Here is a 20997-nt window from a genome sequence, read left to right as displayed (position 1 = left end):
GTGGAGTGGACATCACCATCCCAGGGCCCACAGAATGGAGGAATAAAATATGGATTAGAGTGGACTTACTGATATTCTACTATAAAACTTTTGTGACTACTAATAGAAGAAATTGTATCATCGATGGGGGCAAAGTGACCACAGTAGTTGCTGAGGGCAGGGAGTGGGAAGAAGAGATGTGATGAGGGGGCATTTTTGGGACTTTGGAGTTGTCCTAAATGATATTGCAGGGTCAGATGCTGGACATTATATATCCTGCCATAACCCACTGAATGTACTGGGGGAGAGTGTGAATTCCAGAGTAAACTATTATCCACGTGGTACAGCAATGCTCCAAAAGGGGTTCACCAAGTGCGATGAGTATGCCACAATGATGGGGGAGGTTGTTAGTGTGGGAGGGGTGGGATGGGGGAATGGAGGGTATACGGGAACCTCTTATGTTTTTTATAATGTAACCTTTTTTGTGATGTATGTGTCTTCAAAAAAATACAATTTACAAAATTGATGGGGGTGGGGGGTGGGGTGTGAGTTACATGGGAACCTCTTTTTTTTTCAATGTAACATTCTATGTGATCTATTAACTTTAATAAAAAAATTTTTAAAAAGTATTAGACTACATAAATGTTACATCAAAAAATAATGGGGGAAATGGATGTGGCTCAACCAACTGGGCTCTCGTCTACCATCTAGGACATCCAGGGTTCAATGCCCAGGGCCTCCTGGTGAGGGCAAGCTGGCCCATGCAGCGAGGTGGCCCACGCAGAGTGCTGGCCCACACGGGAATGTCTTCCCCGTGCAGGAATGTTGCCCAGCCCAGGAAAGCCACCCTGCGCAAGAGTGCTGGCCAGCATGGAGAGCTGGCACAGCAAGATGATGCAACAAGAGACACAGAGGAGAGAAAATAAGAAGACGCTGCAGAACAGGGAGTTGAGGTGGCGCAGGAGAGTAATCGCCTCTCTCCCACTCCAGAAGTTCCCAGGATTGCTCTCACACTCCAGAGGTTCCCAGGATTGGTTCCCAGAGCTGCCTAATGAGAATATAAGAGGACACAGAAGAGCACACAGTGAATGGACACAGAGAACAGACAATGGGGGGAATGGGATGGGGGGGAGAAATAACTAAAACTCAGAAAAATAAAGGGGATTCCATATGCCTCACCTCCTCCCCCTCCTACACTTTCCCACACTTTTTTTTTAATTCATTTTTTAAAAAATATTACATTAAAAAAATATGAAGTCCCATTCAACCCCACCGCCCCCATCCCCAATCCCCCCACAGCAACACTCTCTCCCATCATCATGACACATCCATTGCATTTAGTAAGTACATCTCTGGGCATCGCTGCACCTCATAGTTAATGGTCCACATCATAGCCCACACTCTCCCACGTTCCATCCAGTGGACCCTGGCGGGATCTACAATGTATCGTAATTGTCCGTGAAGCACCATCCAGGACAACTCCAAGTCCTGAAAACGCCTCCACATCTCATCTCTTCCTCCCATTCCCCACACCCAGCAGCCACCGTGGCCACCCTTCCCACACCAATGCCACATTTTCTCTGTGGACATTGGATTGGTTGTGTCCATTGCACATCTGTGTCAAGAGGGGGCTTAGATTCCACATGGATACTGGATGCAATCCTCCTGCTTTCAATTGTAGGCACTCTAGGCTCCATGGTGTGGTGGTTGGCATTCTTCAACTCCATGTTAGCTGAGTGGGGTAAGCCCAATAAATCAGAGTGTAGGAGTTGAAGTCTGTTGAGGTTCAGGGCATGGCTATCATATTGTCAGTCCAGAGATTCAAATCCCCTAAATATATCTTAAACCCCAACACCAACTACAATTCCAGTAAAGTAGCATGAAAGTCTTATGAAAAGAGATCCCATCTGAGTCCAGTTCCATCACGCAGAAACACCGGCTCCAAAGAAGGGCCAACTGACATGGCAGTGAACCCCTTCTGCCATGACCCAAAACCTGTGGGTCTCTTTAGCCCTCAAAAGAACCAATACCTGGGGTTGTATCTACTTTATCTGTCTCTGAGACTCTGCTCAGGTGTGCATAAGGGCAATCCTTCTGACAACCTCCAGACTCTTTTTTAGAGACTCATAGCCATATAAACTCATTTCTCCTTTCCATTTCCCCCTTACATTAGGTCAAACAGCATTTTAAAGTCATGTTATTATATGTAGACAGGGATATTCTGCTGATCCACATTGAACCTTTAATTCAAGGTCATTTTCTGGTTACATCTTCAGCTGGTGTTTGGTAGTGATCCCTCGGTGCCAGGGAGGCTCATCCCCGGGTGTCATGTCCCACGCTGGGGAGAATGCACTGCATCTACATGCTGAGTTTGGCTTCGAGACTGGCCACATTTGAGTAACATGAAGGCTGTCAGGAGGAAACTCCCAGGCACAGTGCTGCTCTAGGCCTTGTTCTTATTTCAGGCATATAGGCTCACAAGCATAGTCATTAGTATCAGGAGCCCACTGTTGGACCCTCATTCCTTCCTAGTTCTTACTGTTGCACCTGGGGGACTGCCGCTGCTCCCCTAGGGACCACGACAGAGCACCCCTGGCCAGGAACCCAGTACCCCCCCAGCTGTTGTTTTTAATTGTTTCCACTATGAGTATATCCAAACATTACCATGCACCCTGGACATATGCACTGTATAACTCCCTGTCAACCATATATAGCCTGTCAATAACATCCCATACCAGTATTCCTCCACCACCATTGTTGAACCACTCTGTGATCCAAAACTTCCTGTAAAGTGAAGCCCAATATAATGTCAGGTTCCCTTACTAGTAAAATGGAATATAGCGATGAGTTTAAAGGTTAGCTCTAGAGTACGTATTGATTTGGAAAAATTCTACATCCTATCTTTTTCTTTTCTTTTTTCCTAATTATTGAGCTTCTCTTCACAAGAGTCTCAGATCACAGTAATTCATATATACAATATACAGTACTCCCACACATCCACCATAAAACCTTTTCCCTTCCACAGCGATAATCTTTTAACTTATTCATATCATATTTACTGAAACTGATGTACAGACTCCGAAACAATAGCTTTCAAACAAGGTGACATCTGTGCTTACAATGTGGTCCATACTTTAGTTTTCTAAATTTTTTAGTTATCCTATGTTTTACATTATGGTTTACATTATTAGTCTGTTGTCCCCTATATGTTTTTGGTGTAATATTACATGTTTTATATTCATCCTCGAGTACTCTTGTGAAACTCCTCTCTTGCCCCCACATTTACCTTGGTTCCATCCATTCAACATCCATTTTCCCCTCCCCTTGGGGCCCACAGCGACAGCCAGTCTCCATTTCCCGAGGAGCCACATCTAGAGATACTTGCAACAGTGTTCAGGGCCTGACTTGCTCAACTGCCCTAATGCCCTGGGAGCCACCCTTTCTCTCGAGAGATACAGTTCCCTCTATTTGATGGCATTAGTCCTCCCCAGGATGTGAGTCCACCCCAACTCTCACTTCTTGGGTCTCTACCCAATGGTACAACCCACCCTGGCAAAATGATCATTCAGACATTCCCCAGGAGTCCGTCCCGCATCAGATCATCCCCTCCGAGCATCCTAAACAGGTCACCCTCCTAATTATATTTTGATACGATTTTCTCAGCATTTTACTCTCAACCAACACCTGACACTCTCCTATGTTCGTATGTTGCCCCTCCCTCCCCCCAATTTTTTGGGCAATATTACCCATCTGCCCATCCCCAGCCCCCCTCAAACCCGCAAAGCCCCACCCAAAGGCAACTCCTTGCCCCCATTTTATCTCTTCTTTGTGCTCATACTTACCGCCAGCTCATCATAGATTCCACCCCTGCAGACGTCGGCTCACATCCTTCCTCCACCCCCCGATTTCCTGTAAGCCTTTTTTCCAGTCTCTAGCTCTCTGAGGTAGCTTGCTTATTTCATATCATTGAGGTCATGTAGTATTTGTCCTTCAATGCCTGGGTTGCTTCACTCAACGTAAGGTTCTCAAGATTCATCCATGTTATCACGTGTGTTTGTAGTGTATTTGTTCTTACAGCCAAGTAGTAGTCCATTGTGTGTATATACCACATTTTATTGATCCACTCATCTGTTGATGGGCATTTGGGTTGATTCCAACTTTTGGCGATAGTGAACAATGCTGCTATGAACATTGGTGTACATATATCTGTTTGTGTCCTTGTTTTCAGTTCTGCTGGGTATATACCCAGCAGTGGTATTGCTGGGTCATATGGCAAATCTATGGTTAGTTTTTTGAGGAACCGCCAAACTGTCCTCCAGAATGGTTGGATCCTTCTGCATTCCCACCAGCAGTGGATGAGTGTTCCCCTTTCTTCACATCCTCTCCAGCATTTGTATTCTTCTGATTTTTTCATAGCTGCCAATCTTATGGGAATAAGATGGTATCTCATTGTAGTTTTGATTTGCATTTCCCTGATAGCTAGAGATTTGGAGCATTTTTTCATGTGCTTTTTAGCCATTTGTTTTTCTTCTTTGGAGAAGTGTCTGTTTAAATCTTTTTCCCGTTTTTAAATGGGTTGTTTATCTTTTTATTTTCCAGATATATGAGTTCTTTATATATGCAAGTTATAAGTCTCTTATCAGATATATGGTTGCCAAATATTTTCTCCCATTGTGTGGGTTCCCTTTTTACTTTCTTGACAAACTCCTTTGAGGTGCAGAAGGCTTTAATTTTGAGGAAGTCCCATTTATCTATTTGTTCTTTTGCTGCTCGTGCTTTTGGTGTGATATTCATGAAGCCATTTCCTATTACAAGGTCCTGTAGATGTTTCCCTACACTGCTTTCCAAGATCTTTATGGTCTTGGCTCTTATATTTAGGTCTTTGATCCATCTTGAGTTGATCTTTGTATAAGGTGTGAGATGGTAATCCTCTTTCATTCTTTTACATATGGCTGTCCAGTTCTCCAGGCACCATTTGTTGAATAGGCCAATCTCTCCCAGTTGAGAGGGTTTGGTGGCTTTATTGAATATTATATGTCTATATATATGAGGTTCTATATCAGAACTTTCAATTTGATTCCATTGGTCTATGTGTCTCTCCTTATGCCAATACCATGCTGTTTTCACTACTGTAGCTTTGTAGTATGTTTTGAAGTCAGAAAGTGTGATTCCTCCAATTTCGTTTTTCTTTTTCAATATGTCTTTGGCTATTCAGGGCCTCTTTCCTTTCCAAATAAATTTCATAGTTAGTTTTTCTAGTTCCTTAAAGAAGGCTGTGTTGATTTTTATTGGGATTGCATTGAATGTGTAGATCAGTTTTGGTAGGATAGACATCTTAATAATATTCAGTCTTCCTATCCATGAACAAGGAATATTCTTCCATTTATTTAGGTCTTCTTTGATTTCCTTGAACAGTCTTGTATAGTTCTCAGTGTATAAGTTTTTTACCTCTTTAGTTAAATTTATTCCTAAGTATTTGATTTTTTAATTTAGTATTGTGAATGGTGTTTGTTTCTTGATTTCCTCCTGATCTTGCTCATTATTAGTGTACAGAAATGCTACTGATTTTTGCGCATTGATCTTATAACCTGCGACTTTACTAAACTCATTTATGAGTCCTAGACGCTTTGTTGTAGATCTCTTAGGGTTTTCTATGTATAGGATCATGTCATCTGCAAATAATGAAATTTTGACTTCTTCCTTTCCAATTTGAATGCCTTTTATATCTGGTTCTTGCCTCAGTGCTCAAGCAAGAACTTCTAAGACAATGTTAAATAGAAGGGGAGACAATGGGCATCCTTGTCTTGTTCCTGAGTTTAGAGGGAAGGATTTTAGGATTTCTCCATTGTAAACAATGTTGGCTGTAGGTTTATCATATATACTCTTTATCATGTTCAAAAAATTTCCTTGTATTCTGATCTTTTGGAGTGTTTTTATCAAGAAAGGGTGCTGTATTTTGTCAAATGCTTTTTCTGCATCTATAGATATAATCATGTGATTTTTTTCCTTCAATCTGTTTATATGGTGTATTACATTGATTGATTTTCTTATGTTGAACCATCCTTGCATACCTGGAATAAATCCCACTTGGTTGTGGTGTATAATTCGTTTAATGTGTTGTTGAATACGATTAGCAAGTATTTTGTTAAGTATTTTTGCGTCTAGGTTCATTAGAGAAATTGGTCTGTAATTTTACTTTCTTGTGGTGTCTTTGTTTGGCTTTGGTACGAGGGTAATGTTGGCATCATAGAAGGAGTTCAGCAATGTTCCTTCTGTTTCGATTTTTTGGAATAGTTTCAGCAGGATTGGTGTTAGTTCTTTCCGGAATGTTTTGTAGAATTCACCTGTGAAGCCATCTGGCCCTGGACTCTTTTTAGTTGGGAGGTTTTTAATGACTGATTCTATCTCTCTGCTTGTGATTGGTTTGTTAAGATCATCAATTTCTTCTTTCATCAATATGGGCTGCTTATGTGTTTCTAGGAATTTGTCCATTTCCTCTGAATTGTCATTTTTGTTGGAATATAGTTTTTCAAAGTATCCTCTTATGATAGTCTTTATTTCTGTGGGGTCAGTGGTGATATCGCCTTTCTCATTTCTTATTTTGTGTATTTGCATCTTCTCTCTTTTTTTCTTTGTTAGTCTCACTAAAGGTTTGTCAATTTTGTTGATCTTCTCAAAAAACCAGCTCTTGGTCTTGTTTATCTTTTCTTATTTTCTATTTCATTTAGTTCTGCTCTTATCTTTGTTATTTCCTTCCTTCTTCTTCCTGTTGGGTTACTTTGTTGTTGTTTTTCTAATTCCTTCAAATGTGCAGTTCTTCAATTTTTGCTCTTTCTTCTTTTTTTTTTTAATTTTTTTTTTTTTTTAGAATTCTTCTGCACTTTATTGCACTCAAATAACATTAAGCAGAAGACATTTAAGTTACTTTTTGAAAATCCACTGATGTTGCACAGCTTGGCACATATTTGTAAATACAAGGCTCATTAATTAAGCTATTTCGAATTGAAAAGTAGTTGAAGTTGACCACAGGATAACAAATCCTCAATTTCCAGAGTTCTAGAGGTGATTATATACATAAATTCAGTAAAACTTATTTTACTGATTTATTGTATTTCACCCCTAAGTTGCCTTAAAAAATATGGCTTTATAAAAAGTAGCATCCTATAATTCATAATATGAATTAAGAACTTATTCAAATTTGAGTATCAACTCTGTGTCACCCATACCACAGCTTTAGAAAATTATTGCTTTTCCACCAACTTATTATTTGGGGTTCTACTACACATTGAGTCAGCATGCAGAACTCACTACATGGTAACTCAGATCTGCAATGATAAAAATATAAAATCTCTTTGATTTTAATCCTACATGCAAGAAAAAAAGTCACCTTATCAAGAGCTGTCCCTGACACATAAATGAAACCACTTCTTATGGCTTTTTAAACTCATGGCTCTTTCAAAATTATATTGTATTCTTTTTTTAACAATGAGTATTTCCATCACAGCAACTATTTCTGAGTCAAAAATAAACCACATATTAAAAAAGGAAGAGGAGAAAGCCTTCAGTGTAAAGAGGAAAAGGCTCATATGCTGTGAAATAGCAGCAGGGAGCAGCTGGCTCTGGAAGTGCCTTTCAGACATCCTAAATCCACTTGACTGGAGCGTGACTTTACCTAGTAAGAGCATGGCAGTCTCTAAAATTAGCTAGAGAGTATTACTTAATCGGCCAAAGGCAAAACAATCTTTAAATTATGCACCAGAAATTTATAGAGATTTTCCAAAATTTAAATGAACACCAAATGGAAAATAGCAATGACATGGTCAACCCGAGGAGACAAGAAATGTTTCTGTTCTATCCATCAGGCCATTCTTTATCCTCTATGTACTAATGAGGGATTTTAGTTCTCGTCTCTCATTCTGAAAAATAAGTTAGCCATGATAACTTAAAATTTCTATCAAACTATTAATTTTTTTCTAATTACCCAGCTAAAAGCTTCAAAAATCTCAAAATTTGAGTTTTAACCTGAATATTCAAGACTAATGCAGAAGTTTTGGTGAGATATCAGTGCAGATATATACAACTCAAACCTTCACAGCTAACGTTGATGTCTATTAGTGTTAAGAATGCTAATGCAAAATGCTCTAAATGGCTTCTAAATCGTGTTTAACACAGTTTACACAAATCAGTTCAACACAGTTCATGTTAATTACTAATAATATATATTAAAACCCTGCCAAGACAATTGTTGCTACATCAATATAATTATTAACTGCTGCCTGAAAAACATAGATAAATGCAGATAAAAAATCCATCACAAAAAGAAAAATAATGATAAAGAAATAGACTAGATGTAATTAATGCTATCCTAAAAGGACATGCAGGAATGTAAAATCACATGTAATTTTTGTTTCTTAAAAAAATATACTGGGGGGGGGAGAGGTGGGGTGGGGGTGGTAAAAAAAAAAACATATATATATATATATATACACTAAAATGACAGTGGACTACGAGTCATTCAAAACATCTTTAGTGTTCATTCCCGAAGATCTTGATCTGCTCAGGAATTACTTCACAGGATCTATCACAGCTATCTTTTGGAGCATAGGTTTAGGATGGTCCTTTGTGGTAGTAAGGACAGTCTTTTTGAAGCTTTTTGAAGCTTTAAGTATCTGGTGGTACTTCTTGTTGTTCTTCTGCAGGGGGGATATTTACTTCTTCTAAAATTAAGTTTGAGTCTTCTACAACATTATCTGAAATTTCTATCCTTTCATTTTCTGAAGGTTCATATACTGATTCATCATAGTCTTGGTATGTTACATCATCTGCATCCTGGTGTAGTTGTTCACCATCTACTTCTGGTTCACTGGAATCTGGATTTTCCTCTTCATACAATATCTCTTTTATATCCTGATTATAGTCCTGCGAAGCTGCATGTGCGGGAAGCTCCAGCTCCTCCTCCGCTGGCAGCTCCGCCTCTTCGCCGCGTACTGTGGGCTCTGAAGCAGCTCTTTCTTTAAGGCCTAATAAAACTTTGGTATCATCATCCACATCAAAATCCCCATCGCCATCAGCATCATAGATTCCTAGTTTTCCTAGAACTTCCTTGTAATCAACAAGCTCAAACCAAACAACAGCTACTGATGTCCAGACTCCCAACAATGCAATCACCATAAACCACGTGAAAAATGAACTTCCGGAGAGCCCTCCTTTTCTCCCATTCTTGTGTCCTCCATGTTTTGTCTCCCGCTGGGCCCCGGGGCTGCTGCTGCCGCTGCTGCTCATGCTGCCGCTGCCCGAGCCGCTGCCACTGCTATGGGCGCTGCCACCGCCCTTGGCATTCTTGCGCCGGGCCATGGCGGGCTCCGCTGGAGCTGGTGTGGGTGTGGGGCGCCTCGGGTGCGCTGCAGTGGGCCGGGCCGCGCTCCTACCGCAGTGCTGGCGCAGGGCACCTCCTGAGCGACAGCGAGGACTCTCACCAAGCGCTGGCTGCGCGCGCACGCACACCCCTCGCCGGAGCCCAACCTGCGACTTTCTTCTTTTTTGATACATGAATTTATGGCTATAAATTTCCCTCTCAGTACTGCTTTTGCTGCATCCCATGAATTTTGGTATGTTGTGTTATCATTATCATTTGTTTCAAGATAGTCATTGATTTCTTTTGAGATTTCCTCTTTGACCCACTGTTTTTCTAAGAGTGTGCTGTTTAATTTCCAAATCGTGGTGTGAAATCTGGGTCTCTGTCCCTTGCAAATTTCCAGCTTCACTCCACTGTGGTCAGAGATATTGTTTTGTATGATTTCAATCTTTCTGAATTCATTAAGCCTTTCTTTGTGGCCTAGCATATGGTCTATCTTGGAGAATGATCCATGTGCGCTTGAGAAAAATGTATATCCTGCTGTGTTTGGGTGTAATGATCTATATATGTCTATTAGATCCAGCTCCTCTAATATACTGTTCAAATGTTTTGTTTCTTTAGTGATTCTCTTTTGAGATGTTCTGTCAAGAATTGATAGTGGTGTATTAAAATCCCCCACTATAATTGTAGATGCATCTATTTTTTCACTTAGTTTTTCCAGCGTTTGCCTCACGTATTTAGAGGCGCCCTTGTTAAGAGCATAAATATTTATGATTGTTCAATCTTCTTGACAGATTGTCCCTTTCACTAAAATGTAGTATCCTTCTTTGTCTCTCACAATTGTTTCGCATTTAAAGTCTATTTTGTCTAATATTAATATCGCTACTCCTGCCTTTTTTTGGTTATTGTTTGCTTGTATGATTGTTTTCCAGCCATTCACTTTCAACCTCCATGAGTCTCTGGGTCTAAGATGTGTCTCTTGTAGACAGCATATAGATGGGTCATATTTCCTTATCTAATGTCCCAGTCTGAATCTTTTGATAGGTGAGTTTAATCCGTTGACAGTCAGTGTTATTACTTTCAAGGAATTATTTGTGTTAGCCATATTTTGATTGGATTTGTGTTTGTCATATTTTGTTTGCATTTTTCCCCCTTCTGCTTTTGTCTTTTTTGTTGCTCTTACACTCTCCTCCAACTCTGCCTGTCCTGTTTTTTCCTTTCTCCTGCAGAACTCCCTTTAGAATTTCTTGAATGGGAGGTTTCTTGTTGGCATACTCTTTCAGTTTCTGTTTATCTGCGAATATTTTGAACTCTCCATCATTTTTGAATGCTAGTTTAGCTGGATAGAGTATTCTTGGTTGGAAATTTTTTCCCTTTAGTACCTTGACTATTTCATACCACTGCCTTCTTGCCTCCATGGTTTCAGATGAGAAATCAGCACTTAATCTTATGGAGCTTCCCTTGTATGTGATGTTTTTCTTTTCTCTTGCTGCTTTTAGAATTTTCTCTTTGTCTTGAGCGTTGGACAATTTGACAAGTATATGTCTTGGGGTGGGCCTGTTGGGGTTTATGACCAGTGGGGTGTGCTGTGCTTCTTGGATATGTACATCTGTCTCTTTCAGTAGATTTGGGAAGTTTTCAGCCATTATTTCCTGCAGCACTCCTTCTGACCCCTTTCCCTTCTCTTCTTCTTCTGGAATGCCTATAATACGTATGTTTGAGCGTTTTGCATTATCATTCAGGTCCCTAAGTCCTAGCTGGATTTTTTCTATCTTTTTATCAACCAATTCTATTATCTGTTTGGTTTCCGATGTACTGTCTTCCACATAACTAATTCTCTGCTCTGCCTCTTCTAGTCTGCTGATATTTGCTGCAAGTGTATTTTTGATTTCTTGAACTGTGGTGTTCATTCCCATCATATCTGTTATCTTTTTGCGTATGTCTGCAATTTCCCCTCCAAGTGTTATCTTCATGTTGTTAACCTCTTCCTTTACTTCATTAAATTTGTCGGTGATAAATGTTCTGAGATCTTTCATTACTTGTGTGAAGTTCTGCTCCCCTTCCTGATTTTCAGTTTGTTCATTGGATTCAGCCATGTTTTCCTGATTACTGGTTTGGTTTGCAGATTTTTGTTGCTATTTGGTCATCATTTTATCTTGACGAGTTTAATCAGTTCCTTAGCTTCTTTGTCTAGTCTTGGAGATTAATTAGCTGTTGTTTTTGTGTAAGTTTTATATCTTCTCTTTGTCACTTTGTTCTTCTTATTCTAATTTCTTATTGCTGGTTGAGTTCACTTTAAAGGAAAGTATTAGTGCCGGGGAAAGGCAATTGTGTAAGCAAGGAAAAAGTGTAAAGTAGTATTGGTGATATATGTTAACAAAGCAACAATATGAGATCTGGGAGGATGGAGGTTAGATTCATGTAAATTGCGTAGAGTTATAGCAGTAGGTAGAGTACCTATAATGAGGTAGTCGACTGAATATGGGAGGAATATGGTATGAATTAAAAAGCTATTGTTTTCGTGAGAGAGGGAAAGAGAAAAGAAAGGCAATAGTTTCAAGAGTGGATAACAGACAGAAAACAAAGCAAAGGTATTAGAAATTAAGAGTTAGACACTTTGTGGATCAAAGAAAGGGAGGTGGAATATAGGAGAGACAGTAGATGATGGAGGCTATCAAGATGTAGGGGAAAGGGGATAGTGTAGATAGCCAAAATCTATTCACACAGAAATGAGGCAGTGGAGGATGAGGAAACCCAGCAAATGTGAGGTGTTCCCTGCAGCACCTATTGTATAGTAAAGATAAAATAAAATAAGAAGAAGATGAGGGAGAAGAGAGAGAGGAAAAAAAAAAAAAAAGAAGAAAGGAAGAAAGAAAAAGGGGGTGGGTACAGGACGGGGAACAGATAGGGAAAAGAGAAAAAAGATATACACCAACCACTACAGCCACAATACCAATAGAAAAAAAAAACCCTAAATAACTGAAAAAAAAAGACTTTGGGGGATATGCTGGGAGAAAAGACTAGGGGATAATGCAATGTTAGGAATCAGAACAGTAAAAAAAGAAAATAAAAAATAAAATAGAATAAAAATAACAAAACAAAAAAGAAAAAACGCAAACATTGAGGGCTAGGACATTCAAGGACCTCAGATGGAACTCAGGGCGTGATGGATTCAGGGATGGAAAGTCTGAGATATTGAAGACTCAAGAGGTGTGAGTCTCTGGGGTGTGGGCCACCAGGGTTTAGAGGACTCAGACCTGGCAACCTCAAGTCCGGTTAACAGGGAGCCTGGGAGCACCGCAGTGCATCACAGCCTTCAGGGATCCCCACAGCTGGATGCAAGTCCTATGGGTGAGGTCACATCCGCAAGCTCTATCCTGTGTTCTGTACCCCACAATTCACTCACTCACTGGCGTCTATTCTTTGGATGTATCACCAATTGACTTCAGGACCCCTCCCACTCTGTGATCCCCTGGAACAGCCAGCTGGGGGTGCCTCTAGACTGCAGCTAATTTAATGACGCAGATCAATAGCCAGGCCCGGGGGTGGGGCTCCAGCTGGAAACGCTAATAACAGAATCCAAACCTGAAATTCCCATGCTTCACAAAATATTCCCCTAATCAGCTTCCAAACATCTCCCACCCTGCCAGACCCTGGTGGCATCTCTTTATTGCTATCGATTTAAGTCCACTGTAGATCGGCAGCTGGATTTGGGGGGGGGGGGGGCGGGGCTCTAGGCGGAAGCGCAATTGTTTGTGTCCGCAATCAAAAATTCCCCCCGCTTCGCAATAAAACTCCCGTTTGTCTCCCCAAATTGGTCTGCTTGACCTCCTGTCCTATTAACCCCCCAATAGACCTCTCAGGGCTTAAGAATTCCCCAGTACTGCAGAGCCTCCAAAAAAAAAAAAAAAAATGCCGCAGCTCCGCCCACCCAAGGAGGGAGCTTTCCGCGCGCAGCCGGGACCTCCGTGTATATTTTATAGACATATTTTCTCTGTTACCTTCCCACCAAATCGATGTCCAGATACCTCTTGTCCTGCAAAAATCCTGAAACAGCCTGGTCCCGAAGAGCCTCCAACGCTTCCCAGCCGCTTCTTTCACTTTCCCACACTAACAACCTCTTTTATTAGTGTGGTACATTTGTTACAATTGATGAACACATATTGAAGCATTGTTAATAACCATGAGATATAGTTTGCATTATGGTTACACTCTACCCCGCATGATTTTATAGGTTTTGGCAAAATGTATGATGGCCTGTATACATCATTGCAATGCCATGCAGGACAATTCCAGTGTCCTGAAAATGCCTCCATGTTACACCTATTCCTTCCTCTGTCTTCACTCATAACCTCTGGTGGCCACTGCCTTTATATCAGTGATACAAGTACTAATTTTTAGTTGTTCATCTTCTACCCACAACTTCGTTGAATTAATTTATTAGCTCTAGGAGATTTGCTATGGATTTTCCAGGATTTCTTATATAGATAGGATCATGTAATCTGCAAATAGGGAAAGTTTTACTTTTTCCTTTATAATTTGGATGCAATTTGTATCTTTTTCTTGCTTAATTGTTCTGGCAAGAACTTACAGTACAGTGTTGAGTAATAGTGAAGACCATGGGCATTCTTGTCTTATTCCTGAACTTGGAGGGAAAGCTTTCAGTCTTTCACCATTAAGTAGGGTGTTAACTGAGTGCTTTACATGCATGCCCTTTATCATGTTGAGGATGTTTTCTTCTATTCCTAGTGTTCTAAGTGTTTTTATCGTGAAGGGATTCTGGAGGTTGTCAGATGGACTTTCTGCATAAATTGAGATAATGGTGGTTTTTTCCATACATTCTATTATGTTATGTATTACGTTGGTTTTCTTATGTTGAACCAACCTTGCATATCAGGGATAAATCCCAGTTGATCATGGTGTGTAATTATTTTAATATATTGTTGGATTCCATTTGCTAGTATTTTATTTAGAATTTTCAAATATATATCCATAATAGATTTTGGTCTGTCATTTTCTTGTGTTTTTTTCATTTGAAAATTTTATTGAGATATATTCATACATGAACATACATAAACAGTAAGTGGATAGTAAAATTGTGAACTTACAAAACAAATACACATCATCATATGGGGTTCCCATACATCACCCCATCACAACACCTTGCATTGTTGTAAAACATTTGTTACAAACTGTGAAAGAACATTGTCAAAATATTACTACTAACTATAGCCAGTATCTTACCTTTGGTGTATTTTTCTTCCAACCCACCCAATTATTAACACCTTGTATTAGTATTATATATTTGTTACTGTTCATAAGAAAATATTCTTATATTTTTTCTGTTAACCACAGTCCATCTTCCACCCCAGGATTCACTGTTATACAGTCCCATGCTATGTACAGTCCATTCAAAGTGTATACTCACTGGCTCTCATTTTCATTTCTTGTGGTATCTTTATCTGGCTTTGGTATGAGGGTGATTTTGGCCTCATAGAATGGATTAGTGAGTATTCCCTCCTCTTCAGTTGTTAGGAACAGTTTGATCAGAACTGGAGGTAAGTCTTCTTGCAGTGTTTGATAGAATTTCCTTATGAAGCCATCTGGTCCTGAGCTTTTCTTTTTTGGGAGGTCTTTGATATTGGTTCAGTTTTTTTTTTTTTTTTTTACTAGTAATTGGTTTGTCAAGATCTTCTATTTCTTCTTTTTTTTTTTAAGTTCAACTTAAACCTTTATTGTGGAGGTATGGGGAGGGAGTGCCAAAGGAAAGAACTAATTTCCATGACCGATTTGGTTTTATATTGCTCAGTTTGCAAATGAGGATAATTGAATACCTTACAAAAAATTAGCAATCTGACTCTTAAGAAAGTATGTATTAAAACTTGATACTTCGAAAAACACTGAAAAGTTAGAGATTTTATGTGATATGATTCCTATCAAGGAAACCATAGGCAGAAGTTGCTTAATAGGTTAGACAGTGCTAGAAGGGCAGTTGTGAAAAGACAAAGAAAATAAAAATCCTGAGATGCATGGCAGAGCCTTGTTATTCTGAACACAACTTTATAGGCCTTTCCTATCCTGTATACTGTTATTTATGGTGCTTTCCATCCTGCCACTGTTCAGAGTCCCATTACTTTAGTATCCTGAGCAATTCACCTTCTCTTTCTTCTTGAGTAAATATAGGTAGTTCGTGTATTTCCAAGAATTTATACATTTTCATCTAGGTTATCTAATTTATTGGAATACAGTTTTCCATAATAGCCACTTATAGTCCTTTTTATTTCACTGGGTTTGGTACTAGTGTCCACCTTTTCATTTCTAATTTTTGTTATTTGTATCCCCTCTTTTTCCTTGTCAGTCTAGTTTAAAAGTCTTGTTAAATTTATTAATATTTTCAAGTAATGTCTGGTTGGTTGATTTTCTCTATTTTTTTTCTATTACATTTATTTCCATTCTAACCTTGATTATCATTTCCATGCTTTTGCTTGCTTTTTACTGATAGTGATATTGGATCATGCTTTTTTATCTATTCTGCCAATCTCTTCCTTTGACTGGAGAGTTTAATCAATTTACATTTAAAGTTTCTACTGATAACACAGGACTTTCTTCTGCCATTTTGTTTTTTACCCTTTGTAAGTCTTATAATGCCTTTTTTTTCTGTCCTTCACTTCTGTTAATACCTATTTTTATATTTGTTTTTTTTTTGTGTGTTGTATCTTACTGAGTGCTTCACATTTCTATCTGAATATATTTTCTGTCTCTTCTCTTTGTGGTTACCATGGAGTTAAAGTTAATATATAACAATTATATTTGATTTGTTCTTTTTCTTTTTTTTTTGGTTGATTTGTTTTTTGTTTATTTTTTCTTTTGTTTTTTCTTTTTATTTCTTTATTGTTTTTATATTTGATTTGATACCAACTTAACTTCAGTTGTATGTACATATACTTTTCCTATACCCCTCTTTCCCTTCGCCATTTTTTGTGTTTGTTACCTATTATAGCTTTGTACATTGTATGCTCACAAACATAGACTTATTATTACTTTTTATGCATTTGCATTTTATCACTTGTAGGAAGTAAAAAGTGAAGTTACATACCAATCAATACACTATAATAATTCTGGCATTTTTAATTACCCAAGTGGTTACCTTTAACATTATTTCTTTATGTCACTTCAGACCATTGTCTAGTGTCTTCCCTTTCAGGCTGAAGAACTTCCTTTAGCGTTGTGTGTAGGGTGGGTCTAGTAATGATGAACTCCCTCAGCTTTTGTTTATCTGGGAATGTCTTAATCTCGCCTTCATTCCTGAAATAAAATTGTGCCAGATATAAAATTCTTGGTTGGCAATTGTTTTCTTTCAGCAGTTTAAATATTTCAACCCACTCCCTTCATCCTTTTTTTTTTTTTTTTGGCTGTTTTCTCCTCCCTGAGATGGTGCCCTCATCTGTTTGCTCTTTGTTTTTGCTCATTGTCTTCTCATTGTTTTTTTTTTTTTTTGTTATTGTTTGTTTGTTTTTCGGGTTTTTGGGGGTCTCGTTGTTTGTTTGTCTTCTTTAGGAGGTACCAGGAACCGAACCCAGGAGGTGTGGGAGGTGAGCGCTCAAATGCTTGCACCATATCTCCCCCCACTCCCTTCTTACATCAATGGTTTCTGATGAAAAATCATCATTTAATCACTTGGCATTCCCTTTTACTTAGCATGTTGCTTTTCTCTTGCACCTTTCTGAACTCCTCCCTTGTCCTTTGTATTCCATAGTGTGACCAATATATGATGGGGTGTATTTTTCTTCACGTTCATCCTGTTTTTTGTTCTTTGGAATATGCATGTGCATATTCATCTCTTTTGCTAAGATTGGGAAGTTCTCTGTCATTATTTCTTTGAATATTCCTTCTACCCCTTTCTTCTCCTTCTAGGACTCCCATAATGCATATATTGATGTCCTTGATGTTGTCACAGAGGTGTCTTAGGCTATTTTCATTTTAATATTTCTTTTTCTGCTTCTCAGCCTGACTCATTTCAAGTGTCTTGTCTTCAAGCTCACTGATTCATTCTTCTACCAGCTCCTGTATGTTCTTGAAACCCTCCTGGGCATTTTGCATTTCATGTATTGTTGTCTTCAACTCCAGTAGTTCTGTTTGGTTCCTTTTTAAAAATTCAATCTTTGTTCGTATGCATATCCTTTAGGTTTCCTGATATCCTTTAGTTCTTTCTCTGTATTTTCCTTAATCTCCTTGTGCATTTTTAAGATCATTTTTTAAAGACAGTTGGTGTGCCCACTTTCTTGTCTTCTTCATTGATGTTTTCTGGATTTTTGTCCTTTTTCTGTGGATAAGTCATCATTTCCTCTCTGCCATGTACTTTTTTTTGCACACTGTACATTTTAGTATTTTAAATATTAGCTCTGGGATTTATTTCCTGAGATGTCTGTTTCTTGATCTTGTAATTACCTGTTGATAAAACAGAGCCTTCTTATCAGGAAGGTCTACTCAAAGTGAAAGCAGGGTACATGGTTTTCCTTGTGTTTCTGAACCTCTGTCTTATCCTGGGCTATTGCTTGTTAGTTGTTTTGGAGTTTCCCTGTTTTCACAAGTTGGTTGTCCCCTCTGTTTCTCAGGAGACAGACTTCTTTCTTCTGAATGTTTGAAGCCAGCAGGCCTTTGTCCCAGACTGTCTGCCTCTGTAGTTTTTTTTTTTTATACTCTTTTTATTGTTTCAAGGTGCTTTTGCCTGGAGGGAAAATTCTGGGAGGAGGGCACAATGTAGAGGACTTTCCCAAGTTTGTCTTTCCCAACCAAAACAATGAACCCATCGAGGGGCCCAGACCAGATTTGGAGTGTCCTGGGGAGGGTAGGAAGAAGGGTACCAAGAACTTCTTCAGTGGTTCCCCAAAGCCATTGCTGGCTTGCTCAGCAAATGCAGCTCTTAAGCTAATTGTCCTCAGAGATCTGAGATAGCACAGCATCTTTAAGTCCCCAGTGACACTGCCCTTGTCCAGAGTGGGTTGAAATATGGCTGTCACTGCTCTTGTCCAGGGTAGGTTGAAACAATAGCTGCCCTAGTGATCTGAATTTGCCAATTAAAAGCTTGATCAGTGATCAGCCATACCCACACCATTCTTCAGTCAGAGAATTTTTATATCCCTTTCTGTCAGCTGCAGCTAGCTAAGAGCTGACCTCCAAGGTGGCATGCAGTGAGAGTAGGGGATGAGCCATGGTAGCTGCCACACATAATTTATTTTTATTTACTGTAATTTAACAGGCTCTTTCTCTTGCTCTCCCCTTGATGCTTTACAGTGTTTCTTAGGCCTCCGGGGTTTCAAAATAGTTGTTTAAGATGAGTATGGCCTCTTTAATAATTGTTTTGGTGGCTGGACGGATTCCTGGACCTCCCTACTCTTGTCATCCTCCCACAGTCCTCCGTCACTGTAGTTTTTAAAAAATATTATTATTTTTTTTAAGATCTATTTTTTATTTATTCCCCGCCCCCCCCCCCCCCCCCCGAATTGTCTGCTCGCAGTACGTTCCTCTGTGACCACTTCTATCCTTATCAGCGGCACCGGGAATCTGTGTCTCCCCTTGTGTCATCTTGTTGCATCAGCTCTCCATGTGTGCAGCGCCATTTCTGGGCAGGCTGCACTTTCTTTCGTGCTGGGCAGCTCTCCTTATGGGGCGTGCTCCTTGTGCGTGGGGCTCCCCTATGCCGGGGACACCCCTGCGTGGCACCCACTCCCTGCAGGCATCAGCACTGCACATGGGCCAGCTCCACACGGGTCAAGGAGGCCTGGGGTTTGAACCACGGACCTCCCATGTGGTAGGCGGACACCCTATCCATTGGGCCAAGTCCGCTTCCCCATCATTGTAGTTTTGATTTCCATTGCCCTAATAGGTAATGATGTTGAGCTTCTTTCACATCTTTTTTGTCCTTATTTATCTCTTTGGAGAAATGTCTATTCAAGTCTTTTGTCCATCCATTTTTAAATTGAGTTGTTTGTTGTTTTGTTGTTAAAGTGTAGGATTTCTCTATATATTTTGGATATTTAGTCTTTATCAGATATGTGGCTTCAAAATATCCTCTCCCATTGTGTAAGTTGTCATTTTATTTTCATAATAAGTCCTTTTTTTTTTTTTAAGAGGTACCGGGGATTGAACCCGGGACCTCGTGCTTGCGAAACAGACAGTCAGCCACTGAGCTACTCACTCCCCATGATAAGGCCTTTGAGACACAAAAGTATTTAATTTTGATGCAGTCTCATATATCTATTTTTATTTTGGTGCTTGTGCTTTGGGTATGAAGTCTAAGAAACCATTGCTTAACACAAGGAACTTTTTCATTTCCAGTAGGTTATCTAATTCATTGGTGTACAATTATTCATACTATGTTTTTATAGTTCTTTTTATGACTGTGGATCAGTAGTCATGTCCCACCTTTGATTTCTGATTTTAATTATTTGTATCCTCTACTTTTCCTATGTCATTCTAACTAAAGCTTTGTTTATCTTTTCAAAAAACTAACTTCTTATTTTGTAATCCTATCATTTTAAAATTCTCTATCTAATTTTTTTCTACTCTAACTTTTTATTTCCTCCTATTGTCTTTGGGTACAGTTTGTTGTTCTTTTTCTTCAGGTATATGATTTTAGCTCTTGTTTTTTAATGTAAGTTTTGAAGGCTATAAACTTCCCTCTAAATACTGCCTTTGCTGCCTCTCCTAGTTTTTTTAAATGACATAATCAAGATCTCCTTGTTAATGAAGAGAATGAAGAGAAAAGAATGCTTAATCATATTCATATCTTAAAAAAGCAAATCACATGTTCTTTTTTTGCCTCTAGCATTAATATAGTATTTTGTTACAAAAATATTACAATATTATTAACTGTAAATTATAAATATGATTAGTTATACTTTATCATGTGTCACCATATTCTTAATTCTTTATAGAACATTCCTGTATTTATATTATTAACCACAATCCTCATCTATGTTCAAAATCACTGTTATTCATTCCCTATATTATCCTCAGCTGTCCTCCAACTAACATAACCTCCCTAGACTACTTTTTGCCTACCTGCTTTTGCTGCATCCCTTAATTTTTTATATATTGTGATCTTGTTTTCATTTTTACTGATATTTTACTGATATTTACTGATTTCCCTTGTTATTTTTTTCTTTGACCTTTTGATGGTGTAAGAATATGTTATTTGTGGATTTTCCAGTTCTCTGCCTCTTACTGATTTGCAGCTTTATTCTATTATGATCAGAGAAGATCCTTTGTATAAATTCATTCTTTTAAAATTTACTGAGACTTGTTTTGTCACCTAACATGTGGTCTCTCCTAGAGCATGGTCCCTGTGTTTTTGAAAAGAATGTGTATCCTGCTGTTTTGGGTTGTGTTGTTCTGTGTATGTCTGTTAAGTCTAGTTCATTCATCATATTCAAGTCCTCTGTTTCCTTATTCACCTTCTATTTAGACGCGATATTCATTCATGATAGTGATGCGTTGAAGTCTCCAACTATTACTGTTGAAGTGTGTATTTCTCCCATCAGTTTTGCTAGCGTTTGCCTCATATATTTTGAGGTACTGTTAGATCCATAAGTATTTATGGTTCTTATTTCTTCTTGGTGGATTGGCCCTTTTGTTAATATATACTGTCCTTCTTTGTCTTT

General features: G+C 38.9%; 1 protein-coding gene and 1 pseudogene across 6 annotated transcripts in view; one reads left to right on the top strand and one right to left on the bottom strand.

Annotated features, from left to right (window-relative positions):
- RUFY2 (RUN and FYVE domain containing 2) overlaps positions 1–20997 on the top strand; it is a 76950-nt gene that overhangs the window by 20407 nt on the left and 35546 nt on the right. The window lies entirely within an intron of this gene.
- LOC101428398 (aspartyl/asparaginyl beta-hydroxylase pseudogene) lies at positions 8491–12194 on the bottom strand (annotated as a pseudogene).

Source organism: Dasypus novemcinctus, chromosome 6 (genome assembly GCF_030445035.2).
Source record: "Dasypus novemcinctus isolate mDasNov1 chromosome 6, mDasNov1.1.hap2, whole genome shotgun sequence".
NCBI lineage: Eukaryota > Metazoa > Chordata > Mammalia > Cingulata > Dasypodidae > Dasypus > Dasypus novemcinctus.
Note: the sequence above shows the minus strand (reverse complement) of the source record. Positions and strands in the feature narration are given on the sequence as shown.